Genomic DNA, 20256 nt, shown 5'->3' on the forward strand with positions numbered 1-20256 from the left:
CATTTTCCCCTCGGCGCCGCGGTGCTGCGTAACTGATATAATGAGAGGATCTGAGGCAGCGGAGCTGGATGGGGGGAGGGGGAGGAAAAGCTTGTTCTCAAACATAGCCTCATCAGCATCTTGATTCCAGAGAATGACTTTTATCCTGTAGTCCTGACTCGCTTCCCAACGCGAACGTGCTTCATCACCGAGCCTCTTGCCGCCGCCGCCGCTAAACGTTTGGAAAAGACGACTGCTCCAAAATCAGAAACAGAGCCGTGAAATAAACTTCATCCTGTTCACAACGAACCCCGAGAGCGGAAGGTTCTGTCAGATAAACCGAACTAAACCTGTCACTAAATCTGACACACAATCGTTTCTACGATTTTTATTCAGATCGATTTGCACGTATCGGATCTCAGTAAACATTTCGGTACACAATCAGCCATAACTGACAAAACTAATCATTTAATTAAACGCTAACAAAACTCCACGGCAAGCGACACGGAGAACGACAGCAGCGAGACAGCAGGTCGTGCAGTAATGCAGTTCAGCCATCGCAGAGCTTCTGCTACAACACGCCGGTTAGAAGACACGGCCGACTCGTGAGACGTCGAACGTGCGCCGTTTAAGTGTAAACGAATCCGTCGCAAACGGCGTGATCGTCTGCGGAGCCCCGTGCGAGTCACAAAGCTCGGCTAGTCGCGTAGCAACTACACACTTGATGGAAAGTGTTTTTTATTGTCAGTGCTGTTGTCCCAGTATTCTTGTGTAGAATTCTCTGTGCTCCGCTCAGTTCACGCCTAGAAGCTGAACTGTTAAATTAATGACAGGGCTGGAGACTCAGCACAGGGTGACAGTTGCCATATGGCACCGGCGCAGATAAAGAGAGCGTCGCTGTTCGTTCAGGAGGCTCCGCCCCTCATCTGGGTGCTTTCTTTGCTAACAGTCATTAAAGTTCACTTCCTGCTCTGCTTTTCACTTTTCCTGTTGCTACTGTAAGAACGTTTCTCTGCGATGGATTAAAGTGGGAATTAACGCTCCGTAACGACGAGCGACTCTGTCTCTGACGCTGTAATGGCAGCCTTGCCTCAGAGGCGTTTAAAGGCACTTCGGGCGAAAAACGCACGGTTTTATCGACCCCTCACAGCAAAGCGGGGCAATTATTTATAATGGGTTGTGTTTTGTAAGAAATTAGAGATTGTGGTAGCATGTTAGCGCGAGAGGCGATCCATCGGGTGGAAGATGATGGAAGATGATCTATAAAAATCTGTTTTTTTTTTATGTTTCTGTTTAGGATCGTACTGAAGATGCTGAAGCTCCGCCTTTTAACATTTACACAGAGCTCTCGATACTTCACTAGAGCACGAACACAGAATCAGAACAATACCCGATCCCTAAATGCCCCGATAAAACCGCTAACTTCGGCCCCCTCGTGACAATCATCTGAGCTGTTGAGAGACACCGTGACCCAACAGAGGTGTTTATGATGGACACTTTATCCCGGAGTCCCTCAGGGCTCTGATCTCGGTCTCATTCTCAATTCCAAGCAAGTGGCATTATGGCGTTTCAGGTTTTCTCAACACTCTGGATAATTTGGACCCCGAGCCAGACTCGACCCCAGGGCAGTTACAGGTCTTCTGGGGGTGCTGGATATTTGTGGCAGTTTCTCCTGCTATTCAGTTATGAGGTCTTAACCCCTGTAAGCCATCAAACCTCCAGCAGAATAGAGTCTGTGTGTGTGTGTGTGTGTGTGTGTGTGTGTGAGAGAGAGAGAGAGCAGAACATTCTGCTTTTAAATTAATGAGGAATGGTGTGTGTGTGTGTGTGTGTGTGTGTGTGTGTGTGTGTGTGTGTGTGTGTGTGTGTGTTTGTTTGACTAGTTGTTCTATTGCAGTTTCTTCAGAGTGTTTAGTGAAACCTAGATGTCATTTTGCTCAGACACACACACACACATACACACCCACACACACACGCACACACACACAGAGAGAGAGAGAGAGAGTGCAGATCATTCTGCTTTTAAATTAATGAGGAATGGTGTGTGTGTGTGTGTGTGTGTGTGTGTGTGTGTGTGTGTGTGTGTGTGTGTGTGTGTGTGTGTTTAGTTGTTCTATTGCAGTGTCTTCAGAAACCTAGCTGTCATTTTGCTGTGTCGCACACACACACACACACACACACACACACACACACACACACACACACACACACACACACACACACACACACACACACAGAGATGTTGACCTTTAGGGTAAAGGAAATCCTTTTCTTCCCTAATCACACTTGAGCTCAGTTTGTTCCCATTTAAAAGCTGATTCAGCTCTAACGTGGCTCTCCTCCCCTCCTCCCCCTCAGGACCATCTGCAGTGCAGGAATCTGCTGTCAAATTGTGACCATATGATGAACTTAGTCATATTTAGACATTTTATATGCTCCATATGTTTGTTGTTTAACGCTAAAACATTACTACCATTTCCTGTGGAAGTCACTTTGGAATAAAATACGACTGCTGTTACAGTCAGACAAACGAAATGACCTTAAAGAGAAGAATCCTGTCAGAATCTAGACCTGACCCATGCTGGGCTGTGATACTGACACGACATGACTGAGATGCTGTCTTGTACTTAACTCTGGACATAATGGCTCCAAAACAAAGGGCACATTGTGGAACCGGTCACTACAAGGTCTGAAGGCTTTGCTGCTTTTGTTATGGTCCTGTAGCATCCGACAGGTGAGATATATCACCATCGGGTCCGACCATATGCGTCCCTCTTGTCTTCTAATCAAGATTTATCTGTTCTGGAGCCAGATGGCTTGCCTGCGAACACTATTTTCCCTTTTAGGCTCCCTCCCATATCCTTAGCGTCATCCCTCCTATTTGTCTAGACTTGAGTGATCTCTCCCAGAGGAAAACTGCGTCCCCGTCGTGCCCTGTGTCCCTGAGGGACCGGGGTCATCCGTCGTTTCATGGCCCATGAAGTACTAACACTAGCCGGACACCTCGCCAGTACTAGGGTTGCAAAATTCCCGGAATTTTCAAGGCTGGAAACTTTCCATGGGAATTAACGGGAATATATGGGAATTAACTGGGAATATATGGGAATTAACTGGGAATATATGGGAATTAACGGGAATATATGGGAATTAACGGGAATATATGGGAATTAACTGGGAATATATGGGAATTAACTGGGAATATATGGGAATTAACGGGAATATATGGGAATTAACTGGGAATATATGGGAATTAATGGGAACATATGGGAATTAACGGGAATATATGGGAATAAACTGGGAATTTAAAAAAAAAAATGCAGAGTTGCCTGTAACAAGGAACTTAAATGTAGTTTAAAAAAAACTTGCAGCATAATTTTGTTTAAAATAACAAGATTTAATGCAAGTTAAGTCGACTTGTACCCCGAGTTCCTTGGTCACTTGCACTCAGCACACTGCTTACTGGAAGGCCATTGAGGCCAAACCCCCTGCAGGTACTTGTGTTCTTCCATAACATGCACAGTAACACTTTATTTTAGGGTCATTTAACTAGTTGCTTATTAGCATGAATATTAATAGGACATTGGCTTTTTATTAGTACTTATTAAGCGCATATTAATGCCTTATTCTACATTCTTAATTGTACTCAATACCTACACTTAATAACTGCCTTACTAACTCTTAATAAGCAGTAAATTAGGAGTGGTACCATATGCACAGATAATTTGATGACCCCCCCCCCACACACACACACACACACACACACACTCATGAAAAAAATGCCTCATTTTACATTTTGATTGGGAAGTTCTACTTACAAATAAATCGGTCAAGACGTCATGTTTAAAATGTGTATTACCTCGCATGCATGTCTGCTTGTGACCAAACAAAATGTTTATTTACGTTTGTATGCGATATAGTTTATAGTATAAAAAATTTCCCCTATATTTCCAAATAATTTCCATAAATTCCTGTAAATTTCCATAAATTCCCGTAAAGTTTCCAATTTGGAATATTTCCAAAATTCCCCAGCTTAAGTTCCCTTTGCAACCCTCGCCAGTACCAACACTTAGCCATCGCACTTGGCTCCATTTGTCCAATACACAAATTCCGTCCGGTCGGTATTTTCGCCTCAAACTACTTTTATTCTTTTTTTTTTTTCCATCAACTTTTGAAACCTTTTTTTGACTGAAACGTATTTCTGGCAGGAGAAAAGAAAGGCAGCTGCTCTTAATTCAATCCACAAGGCTGGAGAAGAATAGAAGGTTAGGGATGACGCGATTGCTCATTATCTGTCGTCTCAGACTTGGACTCGAGAGAGCGCAGGGACACGTGTCTGCTTCTTTTGTCCGGTCAGACCCTGAATCAGCTCGGCAGAAGGGAACTATTCATGTCTGTCCACAAGGCAGCTATTGAGAGCCCTTGTCTTGCCGGCGCTCGTTATCTGCATTGTTGCATGCCATTACACTTCAGTTTAGCTTGAACCAGTAGAAGGACATAACAAAAAGCCTGTAATGTCCACGAGGACATTCGTTCCCAAATATGTCCATGTTCAGGCCCTGAAGGGATTTTTCTATTTAACTTCCCATCAAAGCCTCTCACTTCCCACCTGTTGTCTTTGTGAGTCTGTTCCAAAATATGGAAAATACATAATGGCACGGAGCACATCCATAACCTGTTATAACCTACTATATGGAAACAGATGGGTGTGCCGTTATACAGGAAGTTAATCTGTGCTGAAACGGCATGACACGAACTCTCTCTCTCTCTCTCTCTCTCTCTCTCTCTCTCTCTCTCTCTCTCTCTCTCTCTCTCTCTCTTTCTCTTCATTCCTCTGTTTGGAAGACAATTACCACTCTAAACGACTGACACCGGTGTCAGACTCCTTCTGTGAATGAGAAATACACATATTTGAATCCGTTCAGATATAGTCACACGTCCGCAATACGATACGTGTCCCCGTGAACGAGTTGTTGCTATGGAAACCATCACGCGTCAGGACGAGCGGCTAAAACCTAAAGTATGATCGCCGATCCGACCCGAAACTCTCAGAATCGCGATGTTAGATGTTTGATTGCTTTGCATTGTTCTGTACACTAAATGTATTTCACTCGCTGTGGCTTTGCACATCGTGTTTATGTCGTTTGCTCGAGGCGGCATAAAATCTAGGTTTGTTTAGTTTATGGTTTAGTTTGGTATTGTGCTTGTGTATCAGGTTCATGCACTCGTCCGGCTTGTTCCAGCCTGTCTCAGCCGTTTCTCCAAAACCCTTTTGTACGCTTTTCTTTTTATTTGCTTTCGCTTTTCAGCAGCTCTCAGTAGTTACCCCTGTAACTGCCCAAATCCTGTTGTCTCCTCTATTCACACGCCGCTCTCTCCATAATGCCGGTTTTGTTCCAAGTAGCTGGTGACTTAAGGCAGTAATTATTATTCATGTGTCACGTTGCTCCCGGTCCCTCAGCCTACATTGTCTCATAGTGCCTGTACACAGACTTGACAATGTGGGAGTCGAGTGCTGCTCTTAGTCGAACCTCTTGTTATGTTTACCCTCTCATCTGCCCACCTACTCACTGCAAATGACTCACCGGGACCCCAGGCCATTGGGAGACAGTAAACTGTAGATGTTTTAGAAGGCCCATATTTCAAATCCTCAGCTCAGATCAAATATGGACCTGCTACTAGATACCGGAATGGTTTTCACAGGAATATTGAACTAGGGGTTTAGATCTAGTCTTGCTTCCTGACATACAGCATGCTGCAGGGGCAAGTCCAGATCTAAAACTTCCAAAATGTTCCCAAAGACCAAGGAAGTGCACTTTGGAGGCTTATAAAAACCATCGATTTAAATCCAAGGTCCAAGCCTTGCTCCTGGACATCTTCCATCCTGCAAGGAATTATATCCAGCTTTGCTCCTGGATGTCTTCTGTGTCTCAGAGGTCTAGATCCAGCCTTACTCCTGGACATCTCTCACTTTGCCCTGTTGCAGGACTTTAATCCAGCCGTAATTCTAGATGCCTACCGTCTTTCAAAGTTTTAGATGCAACTTTGTTCTTAATATCAACCATCTCACAGAGGTCTAGATCTAGCCTCGCTTCTGAATGTCTACCATCTGGTAGGGGTTTAAATCTAACATTGTTCCTATACATCTCACTTTGTCAGCCTTGCTCTTAGGAATTGTACCAGTCTGCAACGGACCAGTCGTATGTCCAGGCCTGCTGCTGAAAGCCTGTTATTTCACAGGTATTTTAGGTCCAGTCTTGCTATCGGACGTCTGCCGTCTTGAAGGAGTTTAGATCCAGACTTACTCTTGGATTTGCAAGGTTTAAGATTTGATGTTTGAGAAATGCTTCAAAAACCGAGTCAGGACGACAAACTAAACAAAAATCAAATCAAACGTGTAGCCAATGAGCAGAAAGGGGCGGGGCTTGTCGATATGGGCGGAGAGAGTGTTCAGTGCGCATGTGTGACATTAGCAGAAAGCTGTTTTAACATCGACATGGAGGATAAAAACAAAGAAAGAAAGAGAAGAAAGACTTACGATAAGGACAAGAAGTAGGACGTGTTAATATAGGATCAGCTTTCCAGCGCTGGAGAGAACTGAAGGAGCAGGAAGTTGGCCACATATTCACAGGTTGGAGTTTCCCGAGTCAATAACTCCTGAGCTAAACGCTGTTACTACACAAATAACACCACTTTTCTATCGTAGTAATGTAGAGAGGCAGCTACAACCGCGTTTTGTGTAGTAACAGCGTTTAGCTCAGGAGTTATCGACTCGGGAAACTCCGACCTGTGAATATGTGGCCGACTTTACTTAAGACGCCGAGGCGCTTTTTTCCTTCTCGATAGGTGAGTAACGTTGGTTTTGCTTTGTTACACAGAACTAATATATACCTTTGTCCTTTACATGATTATGCTTGTGTGGCATTTTTGCTTGTTTGTTTATCTACAATCGTATTGTTCTTCCCTTTAGCTATGATAAAGACACATTTCTTTCTGTTAGTCGCCTGGGTTACGTATGTATGTGTGGGCGGAGCTATCGATACAGGGGTGGGACCCGTTTGGGTTGGGGGCATGTTTGTTTTGGTGATTTTATATGTCAACATTGGTTTTCATATATCAGAGACCGCACCTTTAAGCAATTCTTGATCTATCTTATAGTTAGAAATTAAATGCTTCACATTCAAACATATCTATAACAACTGAAAACTTGATCACCTGTGATTGACTTGAGAATATGGGATTTGCTGTTGCCTTTGTGCCTGAGTGTCTGTGCAAGTGTGCAACTGAAGCCTATTTTCTGTTTTTTTTTTCTTTCCCGTATATATATATATATATAATATTTGCCGTTTGGATTGTGAGATTTTCCTGCTAGCACTTCATGCTCAGCATCTCAGCGTGGGTACAGAGGAAGTCTCGACTGCACCGCTCAGACGTACCGTATGTCTGGTTGAAAGTAGAACATGGTGTGCCTTTATAACTTTATATTCTAACATTGTCTATCTTTCTCTACCTTAATATCTTCAGCTTCACAACCTTGTGACAAACTCTGGCAGTGCTGAACAGTGGCTTCAGCTCTGTAAGAACTCGAGACGCTCGCTCGATAGGACTTGCACAAAGCTCCATCATACAGCAGCTACCATTTGTTTTGTGGATAGATTCTCGGTGCTTTTGACAAAAATTCATTGACCGAAACGTCACCAAATCGTAGCGAGGTGTCCTAATTAGCGTAGTAGACGATAAAAGATCATCTTTTGGGTAGATTTGTTTTCTAGATTAATGATACAGATTAATGTTTACAATGTTTTTACGACGTGACATGACATATGGTTAGTACGGTGACCCATACTCAGAATTTGTTCTCTGCATTTAACCCATCCAAAGTGCACACACACACCGTGAACACACACCCGGATCAGTGGGTGGAGCAGTCATTTATGCTGCGGTGCCCGGGGAGCAGTTAGAGGGGGTTCGTGCCTTGCTCAAGGGCACCTCAGTCATGGTATTGTGGACTCGAACCCACAACCTTAGGGTTAGGAGTCAAACTCTCTAACCATTAGGCCACGACTTCCTGCTGTGTTTGAAGTTTAAATTTATACCCAGGTTTGGGTTCCTTTAAAGGATGGCATCATTATCTGGGTGGATGTCTTGACTCTATAGAGAATTTGGAGACCGAATGGAAATTCTGTTATGGCTCTTCTTATTCTTTATTTACTTAGTGTTTCTTTACCAAGAAGTGCAGTAGGTGGTATATTGTATGATATTCCTGAGACCACTGGTTGGGTTTCTGGACTACATCACAGGTCCAAAACAGCTTGAACCTGAGCTTACCCTGAGACGTCTGCTGCCCCGTAATGCAGCATGAAACCTTATCGTGACTTCCCAAGCTAACTTTGGCCTTTCCTTTGGTAGCCATGGTAGCAATCACCATATGTTTAACCCAGTTATATGTTCCACTGTTCCAGAATGGGTTCTACCAAATCTGAAGGTTCCACCATTTGGTAGAACCCATTCTGGAACAGTTGAACACATAACTGGGTTAAACATTCATTCATTCATTCATTCATTCATGTTCTACCGCTTATCCGAACTTCTCGGGTCACGGGGAGCCTGTGCCTATCTCAGGCGTCATCGGGCATCGAGGCAGGATACACCCTGGACAGAGTGCCAACCCATCACAGGGCACACACACACTCTCATTCACTCACACACTCGCACACTACGGACAATTTTCCAGAGATGCCAATTAACCTACCATGCATGTCTTTGGACCGGGGGAGGAAACCGGAGTACCCGGAGGAAACCCTCGAGGCACGGGGAGAACATGCAAACTCCACACACACAAGGCGGAGGTGGGAATCGAACCCCCAACCCTGGAGGTGTGAGGCGAACGTGCTAACCACTAAGCCACCGTGCCCCCTGGGTTAAACATATGCTGATTAAAAACATCATTGCCAAGCAGACTTGTATAAGGTCTTTTCTCAGAGTAAGGTAAATGTAGCAGAGTCCAGAGAACATCACGGCTAATTTCAGTTGCTTGAGTTCTCTCAGCACTCGCTCTTCTTCAGGTCAGCATGCACTCCATATGGAAAGGCAGGAGCGTGAAGCTGAAGAAGAGCAGATTCAGTTCACAGCTGAGGGGTATCGCTTTGACACTAGACACCCCCCCCCACCTCTTTCTTTGCCTATCTCTTCTTCTTTCACGTCTCTTCGTTTTCCTGTCTTTCTCACGCAATCGCTTCTGCGTTTTCTTTCCTCGGTAGATAGCGAGGTGTGGCTCGCGTCCACGACTCCAGCTGACACGTGGGAATGTCGCACTTCATGCGATAATGAATCCGGAGGTGTGTTTTACGCCACTTTGGAACAACTCTGCTTCTGCCTTTCTATGGAGAGAGTAATGCTACAAAAAAATCAACTCCATATCTGGGGAGATCCCGAACGGGTGGATAGATGTAGCTTTTTATAGCAGCTAGGTGTAAATGGTATGGTAGGGTAAGAATGGGTCAAGGTGGTGTGATGACTTTGTACAACGATGCTCAGGATCTCAGGAGTTCCTAAGTTATTATATTTGGTCTAACTGACAAGATTCTGTTTGCCGTTTAGGATTTTTTTTTCTTCGGACATCAAATGATCCAAAATATTTGAATATGTTGTCAGTTGCGTTTTCATTTTAAGAGCACCGTGTTCTCATCAGGTTTCAGCCGGATCGTTCCGGATTTCTGATCATTCTACTCCAGCAGTGTTGTAGCAGATACCTGGTACTGTTTGCTTCCTCAAAGCTCCAGAGTCAGATTAAGAGACAGGGTTACCACAGAAAATTTGTTAGTTGAAGGGGTAGGGTTCGGCGTGTGGGCGGGGCTAGGGTTCGGTGTGTGGGCGGGGCTACGGGCGGGGTTACGGGCGGGGCGGCGCATTTAACAATTATTTATTTAACACTAACTATCAAATTTAAATAACATATAATAATAAATAAGAACGTGCAAAACAACATTCAAAATTTTGCGGACACGCGTTTTATCAACTGGCTAGTTGCCCGCTCGCGGTGTAAAGCGCGTCCGCGCTATTCTCCGAGATGCACTTGACGGCCTTTTGTGAAGCGGAATTTTTTTTTTTTTCATGACCTAGTTAAGGGTAGGGTTTCCCAGCTTAGGCGGGCCGCCAGAACTGCAAGTGCCACGAGAAACCCTGAGAAAGTCAGATTATTCAAACTTTCTTAGGGTTCTCCGTTTTATTTTCACTTCTTAAAGGAGCGGTGCACATTGTTTAAAAAATGCTTCAGAAAACTGAGTCGGGCAGACAAACAAAACAAACATGTAGCCAATGAGCAGAAAGGGGCGTGTCTTGTCAATATGCGGCAGAGAGAGTGTTCATTGCGCATGTCTGAGATTAGCCAGAAGCAATCGAAACGTTGACATGGCGGATACCTGCCGTTACCTCTGCCTCAGGTTCTAGGGGTTCGCGTGAAACAGAGCTAAACCTTTCACGCTACAACACACAGTACTACAAAAACACATTTGTATTACCACAGTATTACTCATTGTGTTTATTTACTGATGAAAATACCCCCTCGGCCAGCCGCCCCAACAAGTTCCGCCATAATAGTTGCCTGGGTTACGAATGTTTGTGTGGGTGGAGCTATCAGAACAGGGGTGACACCCATTTGGGTTAGGGGCGTGTTTGTTTTGGTGATTTCAAATGTCAACATTGGCTTTCAAACATCGTGCACCGCACCTTTAAAATCATGCTGGTGTGTGGATTAGTGACTAAATTGTCTCTAAACTGTTACCGAGCGTCTACGGTGTCCCGTGAAGGTGCAGAATGTACTTTTCCAGCACAGGTGCCGGATCCGGTGCCGTCGTTAGGAGGAAAGCGTCATATGATTACTAGGAAATTACAAAATTCTGTCAACCGTGGTATTTTTATATATTCTCATAATAGTGATGTTTAGTATTGAAATGAAAATCTTCCTACACAATAACCATATGCAGGATAAAGGATGCCATTTCGACTCGCGTCAGCACTGCGTCTCGGGTTTGTAGCAGACGCTGATAGCGAACGTTTCTCATCTTCCTGAAACTCCGAAACATAACATAGATAAGATGAAATGTCAGTAGGTCCATGAGATAATCAGTCGGTCACCTGATTCGGGATCTGTTTGGACACACGGTTAATTAGCATGCTTAGTCACCTTAATATAGCATAGGACGCTTTCTGGAAGGTTCCATAGGACGGTAATTAAGTCTGTGTGCTCGAGTGATGTAGCGGAGGTGGAGGAGTTGAATGTTAAGGCATTTCTGACGCTTTGTTTTTTTCCCTCTTACAGAAATCTATTCAGCAGAAGCCTGTAGGAGATGGGAGTTGGCTTTCTGGTCCCAAGTGAGAGGTCTGAAGTGCCACTTGACTCTTCACAGAGACTCCCTGCTCATCTCCAATGGTGAGTTTTTGCTAAGCTAAGTTCTCAGACCGTCTGATTCCTAGCCGAGTCGTTACTCGGTGAGTCTGAAGGCTAAGACCTGCTCATATCACTCCTATAGCTCTTACTTGTGACGCTTAGCAGTTAGCCTGAGCTAACGGATGTTAGAATCTTTCCTTGTTTGTTTTTTTTGCTGGCTCCTGTGTTCAACCTGGCGGTCTGACACGGCATCACGTGAAGGTTTGAGGTTTATAGTGGACCTCGGTCAACGAGGGCTGCGTCTCAATCGGATTCTTAGCTCCCGAGGCAGTGAATCAGTAGCTGGTGTAATCTGGGACACCGCTAAGGAGCAAGCGGTTGGTAGGCTTGCTAGTGTGAGTCAGACTCGTTAGTGTAAGTAATCATTTTTGAAAGCTACAAAAATATGATGTCCAGACTTCCAGTAAGGAGTCAAACATTGTGAGCAGAGACGGTGAGCTTACAGGTTTGTGTGGTGCATTGTGGGATTTTTTTTTGCAGAGAGAATATTGCAGTGTAGTGGAAGCATTTAGAGAGAAATGGATGGAGAGAGCGAGAGAGAGAGAGAGAGAGAGAGAGAGAGAGAGAGAGAACGAGAGCTTAAAATGGCCGACTCTTTGATCAGCACTCTGGGAGCCGTAAGTGTAAAGGGCAAGAAGGTAAAAATCAAGCTGTAGCAGTTACAAGGGCAGTAATGCTGAGTAAAGCGTGAATTTAAAAAAAAAAAAAAAGTGTTTTACACCACAGAGATGCTGATTGGTCAGAATGAGTCGATTATTTTTTTTTTAGAGCAGCATCTGTGGCAGTAGCACAGCTGCACATAACAGCTCTATAGACTTTAACACGCTCGTTCCGAGATGTTATTGTTTCCATGGCAACAGCTCGTTCCCCGGGACTGGTACTGCAGACGCTCCACGTGAACAGATCTTATGGTGAAGTTTTCTTCAACAATACAAAGAGTCTCCAGGATCAGGTTTATTAGCTGTTGATGATGATGATGATGATGATGATGATGAAGAACAGTGTTCTGATTAAAGTCTTCAGATCAACAACACAAATGAAACGCATCATGTGATTCTGCACTGTGATGCTCAGGACAGGACGATATGTAGCAGATCCACACGACGCCGCTAAGTGAGATGGTCATCCCGGGGTTACGTAGACGAACAGGAACAGAATAAAGCATACTCATGGCCGTACTTGTGCTACGACACCTTTATGCCCTTTCACTACTGGTCCAAGCGAATGGGGCTTTAAAAATCTATGCAGTGTAAATCATCTGGATTCTATAAAATCCACAGGGTCAGAGTTTTCAGCAGCGATCAGTTCTGCATGCTTCATTCCTTTTCTTTTGGCACAGAACCGACCTTCCCTCCTTCCCTCCTTTTCTCCACACGGTTCATTCTGAGTGCAGCTTCTGAGCGCTTACGGCTCCCGAGGCGGAGGGAAATCGGGGTACGACGGCTCTGTCAGGTAGCCGCAGGTTCTGCGATTCGAGTCTCCTGGTTTTTACACCACACTCGTTTACTTTCTACTTACTTTTGGTTTTGTTTCCCCCCCAAGATTTCCAACAGCTTTACTGATAGTGCAGAAAAACCATGATGTTGTTCTAAGCTGCTCACAGAGGTGCTGTAGACACCTGAAGTACGCGCAGATAAACCAGAACAAATAAAGTTTATCCAGAAAAGAAGCACTTTTTATTTCTCGGTACTTTGACCCGAGTATTGTTGAGCCTCTGGTTTTAGTCAGCCACACTTATGAGTACTGGGAGTACTGGGAGAATGGCTCAGTGGTTAAGATGCTGGACTCTTGATCAGATGGTCCTGAGTTCACGTCTTAATGCTCTGCTGTATATTAGAGATTAACGTGGCATTAGAGTAAAAATAATTATTTGTAAGAGAAATGAAGACGGTGCTAAGACATTTTAAACAAGAGTAAGTGATTCATTTGAATGAAACGGAGACGGTGTGGCGGCGTTGACGATGTGGCGGCGTTGACGATGTGGCGGCGTTGACTATCTGGCGCCGTTGACGATGTGGCGCCGTTGACGATGTGGCAGCGTTGACGATGTGACGGTGTTTCCAGTTACTTTTCCTCTGTCCGAGTCAGGACATGACGCCCGTCAACCGTTCCATCATTGACTCACGTCAACACAAATACCAATGTCCTGTCAGCCGCTCAGGAAAAATGGACGTCTACCAAAAGGTGGAAATGTAAACTACAAACATGGCCGCTTTGGACTACAACCCCAGCACCAGCAGCTTTACCACCTTCCTGATTACACACCTGAACATCAGGACTCTCATTTCACCCTCAGGTCCTGTGCCGGACTTCACCACGCTGTGTGTCACTGATTATCGTGTTAGCTCTGTTGGTTTGGATTATTGTCTGTTTCCTGATTTACGAGTGTGTTTTATTTTGTCTGCTTTTCTGTGTGATGCTCTTGTTTTGACTTTGACGTGTCTTTCGCCACCTTTAAGCTTCTTTAGTATTCTTTTGTTTTAACACTTTGTTACCAAGGACTTATTTTTGGCGTTAGCATTCATTCTAAACCTTCCAACCTTTTTGTTTTAAAAAAAAACAAAACATCGCAATATTCCACTAACCGTCAGTGTTGCACGTCGTCATAGTAACTGCAAGAACGTTACAGGTTTGCGATTTGTGTTTCTCGTGAAGTTTCTTCGTAACGTACGAGTGAATCACTCCGCTGTTAAACTATATAACTCTGCGCCTCCTGGTTCGTGAAAACAATAATGATGTTCGTGTCGCGTAAATAAAGGAAAAAAGTCATAAAGCTTATGTTTAGTTTGCAAAAAATAAATAAATAAAAAACAAACAAATAAATAAATAAGCAAACAGCAACACAACCAAACAGTGGGACTGCAGGATCGTTGTGTATCATGCGTTTGATTGTTGTTTCATAAGAAGCTATCGTGTACGTAAGAAGGGCGTGGCTACACCTCGGTGGAGACTTCTGTGGGCGGGGCTTTCCATACTCCTGCTCCGCCCTCCAACCGACAGCGCTGTTACGTGCTAATGTACGAACCTGAACATGTATTTTTTTTTCCAACGTTGTAACAATTTAACAAAGTTTCTTCGTAACGTACGAGGAAATCACTTCGCTGTTAAAATCTTTATCTCTGCACCTCCCGGTTCCTGCTCAGGTTCGGTTGTTGAGACTTCGGTTGTTCTTCCAGTCTAGCGGTCAGGAACGAGAGCGGCACCTGGTCACCAGCGTCCGAGGATGAAAAATGGAATTGAAATCACACCCACGGCGTGTTGGGTTAAGAGAAGCGTATTGTGTTGTGGATTTAAATCTCCTGCGTTTTTAATCCCGCCACCGAGTTGTACAAGTTGTAATGAGCTCGTGTTGGTGTCATTTTATCTGTTAAAGCCTCGTCTCTCTCTCTCTCTCTCTCTCTCTCTCACTCTCTCTCTCTCTCTCTCTCTCTCTCTCTCTCTCTCTCTCGTGTACGACCGGGGGTCAGTCACGGCTTGTTTACTTTGTCCTATTTTTCTTTCTTTCTTTCTGTTTTCTCTAATAAACTGCCAGTATTACAGCAACAACAGGAAGTGTGTCACGGAGCCTCGGACACCAGAACCAGGAGCGCAGCCAGGGATTATGGGGGATTATTTCCCTTTGATCTGCTCCAAAACAGGATGACGGCAAGGAGGAAATGAGAAAAGAAGCAAAGCCGCTACATAATTCTACCTTTTTTATCTTTTTTCCTTTTGTGTCTTGGTTTCTAGGTGACGATCGGTTTTTCAGTCAGAATGAAATAAACGGAGAGAAACGGAGAAAGATGGTGACGTAAACCTGCTAATGCGAGCTTGCTTTAATCTCGTTATCTTCTGCTTGAGACGTTTCACACTTGAGGTTTAGAGCTGTTTGGGGGATCGGACAGGATCGGATGCGTGCGACGTCTAACGTAAACAGATGGAGAATCAGACAGGTGACGGTGTCGAAATCACACAGAGTGATGCAACACCAGGCTACAGGTCATTTAGCATTTAAAGGTGGGGTCTGCGTTGTTTGAGAAATGCATCAGAAAACTGTGTCGGGGAGACAAACAAAACAAACATGTAGCCAATAAGTAGAAAGGGGCGGGGCTTGTCAATATGGGCGGAGAGAGTGTTCGGTACGCATGTGTGATGTTAGCAGAAAGCGGTTTTAACATTGACACGGAGGATAAAAATTAAGAAAGAAAGAGAAGAAAGGCTTACGATAAGGCAAGAAGTAGGACGTGTTAATATATCGATACAGGGTGGGACCCGTTTGGGTTATGGGCGTGTTTGTTTTGGTGATTTTATAGGTCAACATTGGTTTTCAAATAACGGAGACCCCACCTTTAAGTAAGAAATAATTTCATTATAAAATCCTAATGATATTTCTACAGAGCTACGGAACTCCTAAACCACTGTGTTGTGGTGGTGTAGGTTGTGGTGGTGTAGGTTGTGGTGTTGTAGTGTGTGATTCCAAGATGGCGGAACTTCCTGAAATGCTGGATTTTTTATTTTTTTTTTAAACAAAAATAATTGTTCGTGTTGCCCACATAAAAGAAAAATTGTGGGAAATTTTTTAAGAAAAAAAAAGTCATAAAGCTTATATTTAGTTTGCAAAACTGCATAATAAATAAGTAAACAAACAAACAAATAAACAAACAGCAACATAACCAAACAGTGGGACTGCAGGATATTTGTGTATCATGCGTTTGGTTGTTGTTTTATAAGAAGCTATTGTGTACGTAAGAAGGGCGTGGCTACACCTCGGCGATACTTCTGTGGGCGGGGCTTTCCATACTCACATGCTCCTCCCTCCAATCGAAGCGCATTTGGGGATAAATACAAACACGTTTAAATATATCTAATATTAATCTTGATTTTTGTGTTATATTAATCTTTATATTATTCTTTATAATAACCTTTTGTTCTATGTTTACGTTCTGTAAAGCCGCTTTGAGGCGACGTCCATTGTAATGAGCGCTATAGAAAGAAAATTGAATTGAATTGAACAATAAAACAGGAGGTCATGAAAGTCGTTGTTATTGTTGTTGTTGTTTGGAAGCCCGCCTCTTCTCGTCTCGTTATGACCGGCGCCTGAATCATAAAGCTTCGCTGATGTTAAACATCTGTTTCACCCTCGTCGCCTCTTAATCGTCTCCGTATGTTTGCGAGGTTACAGCCATTAGAGAGAAATGATCAGAGTCTAGCTGACTGACTGACTGCACGCCGCCCGCTTCGCTTTCCTCGTACCGATCTATCTTCAGCAGGTGGATCGTATCGACGAGTCCATCGACGTGTTCTTATTTATACAGAGTAAAAAGCCCCGGCCTTTGGATCAGAGAGCGTCGGCGTGCGGATTTAATTACGGATCTCTGAAGGGAGAAGGTGCAGGAGGACGCAGCGCTCACACGGCGTTAATCGGGGAATAAATCATGATGACAAATGTCTGACACTGGAGACTCCTTCCATAAGACTCCTTCCGTTCTCCTCACAGAAACCTCACCGTATCTCATAAAAATAACGTTAGGATTATTGACCTAGCTAAGCTTACTTCGCCTAGCTGGTAAATAATTAGCTACTAGAGGAGAGATAGCGTTAGCTAACCAACGTAGCTGGGTAACACTAGACACTTAGCAAAGCGCTAACTAGCTGGCTATGTTAAGTGATCCAGTGCTGTTTGTTGTTTGTAGATTCCAGGTCAAAGGGCTGCGATCCGTGTGAGTTTCTCCTCGTCAGGATCTAAAGGACCCGTTTCTCCGTGTCTGCGAGTGGCGGTGATGTTTTTACGCGAGAGCAGATTTGTTTGTCCGGTAGTTAGCGAGCGAGGAGATGGCGAGTGGGTGATGTCACAGCGGGGGTCCACAGCATGATGGTCTTGTGCCAGCTTCCTGCAGCACGTCTTCCTTGGCAGAGCTCCATGCTTAACGGGGGCTCGTGCTCAGAGAAAGGTTAATGCTCACACACGGTGGAGCTGACATGATTAGTTGGACCTGAGCTCGTTCCCCTGCTTAGCGACCTCTCTGTAGGACACGGGGACGCTGTAGCTGCACTGCAGCTCTCGAACACGTAAGTGATGATAATGAGCTCTGGGGCTGCAGGTTTACGGCGACTCCATTAAAATGATGGACACAAAATTGTAGTGGGGTGTAATGATGCCACGGGAAACGTCTCCTCCTGTTGTGTGATGAGCTGTGTGTGTGTGTGTGTGTGTGTGTGTGTGTGTGTGTGTGTGTGTGTGTGTGTTCTACACGATACAGCAAATACATGATCAGATTCTTCAAATCTTTCATTTATATTAGCTTTTTTTTCTGCAATTGTATCTGTGCAGAGACCACGCCTACTTCACTGTTACTGACACATACAAAGGCCACACCTCCTTTACTGATTCTGACAGAGGCCACACCTCTTTTACTGATTCTGACAGAGGCCACACCTCTTTTATTGTTACTGACAGATACAGAGGCCACACCTCTTTTACTGATTCTGACAGAGGCCACACCTCTTTTATTGTTACTGGCAGATACAGAGGCCACACCTCCTTTACTGATTCTGACAGGCCACACCTCCTATTACTGACATATACAGAGACCACACCTCCTTTACTGATTCTGACAGGCCACGCCTCCTTTGCTCTTAATGACATATACAGAGGCCACACCTTCTTTACTGATTCTGAAAGATGCCATGCCTCCATCACTGTTACTGACATATACAGAGGCCATGCCTCCTTCACTGATTCTGACAGGCCCCGCCTCCTTCACTGTTACTGACATATACAGAGGCCACACCTCCTTTACTGATTCTGACAGGCCACACCTCCTTCACTGTTACTGACATATAGAGGTTACACCTCCTTTACTGATTCTGACAGGCCACGCCCCCTTCGCTGTTACTGACATATACAGTGGCCACGCCTCCTTTACTGATTCTGACAGGCCACGTCTCCTTCATTGTTCGTGATTAATACAGATGCAACGTCTGTTTGTGTCCCTGATTAAGACTGTAGGGTGGAGAAGGTCTTCATTGGTCCCAGCAGCAGCAGCAGCTGTCTCCGTTTGGTGACAAGTGTATTCCCACTTCCTGTTTGTCACCACGCCCCCTTCCTCCCACACCTCTGAACACACAGGCAGTGTTTTAGAGAACCAGACAGAAACCCATTTCTGCATGCAGGGTCACATACTGTATTAGTGTCATCATGTAAAGATCCGAATAACGTCAAAGATGAGCAAAAGTGAGAGAGACTGCTGGCTCTTACACATCCTGCCTCATTGTGTGTGTGTGTGTGTGTGTGTGTGTGTGTGTGTGTGTGTGTGTGTGTGTGTGTGCCTGTGTGCTTGTGTGTCTGTGTCTGTGTGTGCCTGTGTGTGTGTGTGTCTGTGTATGTGTCTGTGTATGTGTGTGTCTGTCAGTGTGTGTGCCTGTGTGCTTGTGTGTCTGTGTCTGTGTGTGCCTGTGTGTGTGTGTGTCTGTGTATGTGTCTGTGTATGTGTGTGTCTGTCAGTGTGTGTGCCTGTGTGCTTGTGTGTCTGTGTGCCTGTGTGTGTGTCTGTGTATGTGTCTGTGTATGTGTGTGTCTCTGTGTGTGCCTGTGTCTGTGTATGTGTGTGTGTCTGTGTGTGTGTATGTGTGTGTATCTGTGTATGTGTGTGTGTCTGTGTGTGTATGTGTCTGTGTATGTGTGTGTGCCTGTGTGTGTGTGTCTGTGTGCTTGTGTGTCTGAGTGTGCATGTGTGTGTGTGTGCCTGTGTGTGTGTCTGTGTATGTGTGTGTGTGTCTGTGTGTGTGTATGTGTGTGTGTCTGTGTGTGTATGTGTGTGTATGTGTGTGTATCTGTGTCTGTGTGTGGGTCTCTGTCTGTGTGTGCCTGTGTGTGTGTGTCTGTGTGTGTGGGTGTCTGTGTGTGTGCGTCTGTGTGTCTGTGTGTGTGTGCGCCTGTGTGTGTGTGTGTGTCTGTGTGTGTGTGTGTGTGTGTGTGTGTGTGTGTACTAAATGTTTCTATTCCCCTTGTTTGCTGAGGTAAATGCTGGACCCCTGAAGCAGCACACAACAGGAGACGTGACGCCGTTTCTTCCACAGTCGGGTTTTTACAGACGGCTCGTTTCTGACGCCGCGAGCGTTTGCGCATCTAAAAACCTGGTCGCCAGGCAACAGTTGCTATGGCAACCCCAGGGCGTGTGTGGTGTGTGTTCTCCACAGCTCTGTGTCAGCGTGTGACCTGCTTGTTAACCCGCTACTTTCTTTAAGCGTGTTTTTTATTTAATGAGCAGCAGCAGATTAAAGCAGAAGGCCTTGTAATCCCTCAAAGCTGCTCCTTGTGTTCTTGTGTTCTTTCCCTTTTTTACCTACTTTAGATAGAAATACACCCTGACCCTCGCATATTAATGACCCTCGCATATTAATGACCCTCGCATATTAATGACCCTCGCATATTAATGACCCTCGCATATTAATGACCCTCGCATATGTTAATCTTTATAATTAACAACTTATTTTCCCAGCTTTTTGTCAGGTGGTGTTTTTTCCCCAAATCTAGCCAAAGTAACTGCAGTGAGATTTACCCCACTGTGCAGTGAGATTTACCCCACTGTGCAGTGAGATTTACCCCACTGTGCAGTGAGACTTACCCCATTGCAGTGAGACTTACCCCCATTGCAGTGAGACTTACCCCCATTGCAGTGAGATTTACCCCACTGTGCAGTGAGATTTACCCCACTGCAGTGAGACTTACCCCCATTGCAGTGAGACTTACCCCCATTGCAGTGAGACTTACCCCCATTGCAGTGAGATTTACCCCACTGCAGTGAGACTTACCCCCATTGCAGTGAGACTTACCCCCATTGCAGTGAGAT

Source organism: Tachysurus fulvidraco, chromosome 24, assembly GCF_022655615.1.
Source record: "Tachysurus fulvidraco isolate hzauxx_2018 chromosome 24, HZAU_PFXX_2.0, whole genome shotgun sequence".
Classification (NCBI taxonomy): Eukaryota; Metazoa; Chordata; class Actinopteri; order Siluriformes; family Bagridae; genus Tachysurus; species Tachysurus fulvidraco.